Source organism: Pundamilia nyererei, unplaced genomic scaffold (genome assembly GCF_000239375.1).
Source record: "Pundamilia nyererei isolate P.nyererei 1_Seehausen unplaced genomic scaffold, PunNye1.0 scaffold00006, whole genome shotgun sequence".
Classification (NCBI taxonomy): Eukaryota; Metazoa; Chordata; class Actinopteri; order Cichliformes; family Cichlidae; genus Pundamilia; species Pundamilia nyererei.
The window spans coordinates 6,171,518-6,174,971 of NW_005187407.1; positions in this window are offsets into that span (position 1 = coordinate 6,171,518).

Genomic DNA, 3,454 nt, shown 5'->3' on the forward strand with positions numbered 1-3,454 from the left:
ATGTGCACATTTAATGTCTAAATATGTGGTTTTTTTTATTTGATTTTAAATATTTACTGTAATTTAAACACATAAAGGAGATTTATTTTTCAAATGTTAAAAATGTATGTAAAATACCTCTGAAGAAAATGTATGTTAACATCATTATTAAAAATTTTGCATTTCAACGTGGTTGTCTTTTTGTATTTTCTGACTTATATATCATTGAATAGGACACAAATAAGCATGTTTTATTTGATTGTGTGGTTAATACTTTATAACAGGGTTAGACAGTTTATTTTCCCAGTGAGCCACATGAATAACTGGGACTGTTGTTGTGAATTGAGCCCTCCACAACAGTCCCAGTGTCACGGTCAAACAGGCAGGACCCAAGTGCAGAACTGAATCGTACGATGAAAGGGAAGTTTATTTACATGTCGACACCAGGTCAGATATATACATATATACAGTGAAGAGAGTTAGAGGGGCTCCAGGGAAGTCCAGGCGAAGGGAAACACATCCAACACTCCTCTTCACACGATCAGTGATTCACTCATCCGAAGCTCACAATTCGCTGTGGTCGACTCTCACTCACAGTTTCTCGACAGGGTCCGAAGGAAAACAGGAAGGGGTCCAGGAAGGTCTGTACACAGACAGCAAACACACGTTAGGAAACCAGGGAAACACATTCAGAGAAAACAGGAACCACAAAGAGAGCCGGGACTACACTAACTGAAGTAAAACAATCCAGCGAAGAACATCACCCAGGCGCCGCCTTAAGTAGTAGCAGGTTAATCAAGGATGATGGGCAGCTGGTGAGTCAATTTGCAACCAGGCGTGTTGGCCAAGGTCGAAACCTGGAACCAAGTAATGCCCAGGCGGGGAGGAGCCAGGAGACAAGGGAGAGAAACAAAAACGCGGACCAGCTTCTCATGTTGCCCCTTGGGAAAATTATTTGCACATTCCCGCTTTATAACTTTCTTTAATAAATTGATATAATTCAAATAGAATAATAAATGCTGCTTGTTATTTATCATTAGCTGGTTTCATAATAGGTTTGGTTTGGTCTATAAGGCTATTATAAAGTTAAAACTGATGATTGTATTATTTGTTTAAAGAGAGGATAAGCAGGCAGGTGGGTTGTCTGCACTGGTGTGTCTGTGGTCTAAATCATCATTTCACCAACAGGTTAGTTTGAGGTACTGAAGACGATTTTCTTAGATTTAGGCATCTAAAACTACCTGATTAGGTTTAGTCACCACCAATGGGTCAGTTTAAACACTTAAAGCACTTTTATTTGATTAAGGCATCTGACACAAATTACTTGGTTAAGTAAAGATTGTGGTTTGGACACTTTACATAGAAAAAAATATGCTTAAGTTTACCTGGCGTGTTTAAGTCTGATGAGAAGTGATTTGTCACAGTGTTAGGTGTGAGGACTGGTATCATGACACTTTGCAGTATTTAACACCCTCAGAATGACGCCTGACTGATTAGTAATGAAACCTTTTCTTCAAAATGACAACAGTCATTAGCAAATGCATAGTATTACATGTTATCAGATTTTTCCTTGTAATTTAATCTGGCAAGTCAAAACAGAAAATTTCTGCTTAACATTATCCCCGCCAGTGACGAACTTTTCCAGCAATCAGTGTTTTCACATCATGCGGTAGTGCTGAAAACATAACTTCCTGGTCGTTGGTCATGTATATATATTCATAGAACAAAAATATTCTGGGAGGTCTTGAATAGGTTGGCAGGGAAAAGATAAAAAAAAAAACATGGAAAAAGTGATGTACAATCACTAATGAAAAATGAAGAACTCTATCAGAATACACATCATACAAATGGTAGTAGTGGTACATATATATGTATAACTCACATATATAGCAGGGACATTAAAACTAGTTTAACTATGAGAGCACAAAGGTTGATCTATGATGTTGCTAAACAGTGGTAAACACATAAACACATCAACTTCAGTGTGTAACAGAAGTTCATATTTAACAAATAATTTAGATGGATTCACAAACCAATCAGTTTTCATATAGGTGAAGAATAACCAACCATACGATTACTGCAGGCTTTACTGCTAACTTGCTAATTTCTTCAATTCAATTTTGAAAAACAAAATATTATTAAGGAACCTTTTATCTTTAATATTATTTTGAGGGCTTGCTGAGATCAACCGACTTCTTGTTCAATGCATCGTTTTGTGTTACTGAAGGAATAACTTTTGAATTAAATTGTTTCAACTTCACGAGATTCTCACTATGTACATCAGTGGACTGGTGTTAAAAGGGTTAACACTGTTTGTGAGATACAAACGATGGCCATGCAAGTCCGAAATGATGTCTTTAGTCACTTGCTTATCATCGTTATTCACTTAGAGTGCACCTGTAGAGTTCCCATTATCCAGGGAAGTGACAGGAGTCTTCCTGGTTTCCCGCCACAAAGCTTCAGGGAGACAGAGTGGTCTTTGTCCGTCATCTGCCTGTGCTGGGCTCTCACTATTCACCATCCTACACTGTAATATATGAAACAACTTCACACTACATAAGCATAAACTTACTATTATATCTAATTTGCAAAAAGTTATCCCTGAATAAACTAAAAAAAAAAAAAATGCTTACACTTTATTTATGATACAGACATGCTGCACCAGCTGATTCTTGCACAACCCCATTTCTGAAAAGGCAAGGATGCTGTGTAAAATGTAACAATGTGTAAACCCTATAAACCCCCATTTTATTTACAATAGATCACAGAAAACATATCACATGTTTAAACTGAGGCATTTTATTTTTTCATGAAAAATATTTGCTAATTTTGAAAACGTGGCAGGATTCTGTCATGGAAATCACTGGATGGGCTCAGAAACACATCCAGATGTAATCGTGAACACAGTTCACTGTGATATACACAAATGTAAGATGATGATGCTCTATTAAACAAAAAATGGGGCCATGTGTGAACACAATCCAGAAACAGTGTCCTCTTAGTCTCCAGGCTAAAGAGGGACCATCCAACTTGTTTTCAGCACTCAGTGCAAAAAGTTGCATCTCTGTTAGTGCCTATTGAAACGTACCATCAATGCTAAAAGATGTACAAAGATTTTAGAGCTGCATGCATCTACTCTAACAACATGACTTCATAATAGAAGAGCTCTTTCACCAACTGGAAACATTTGGAGTATCATAAAATGGAAAAACTTAAATAAAGACGACCCGGGAGTGTTGTGCAGCTAGAATGCTATATTAGACGATATTGGGATAACGCTCCTCTCCCAGAAGTGTAGCAGCTGGTTTCCTCAGTTGCCAGATGTTTACAGACTGCTGTTTAAAGAAGACAGTATGCTACAGATTGATAAACATGGTCCTGTACCAACTTTATTGGGACATGTTGCAGCCATCAAACTCTAAGTGACCTTGATTTGTTTTTTGTGTTCTATTGTGAATAAATATGAGTTTCTGAC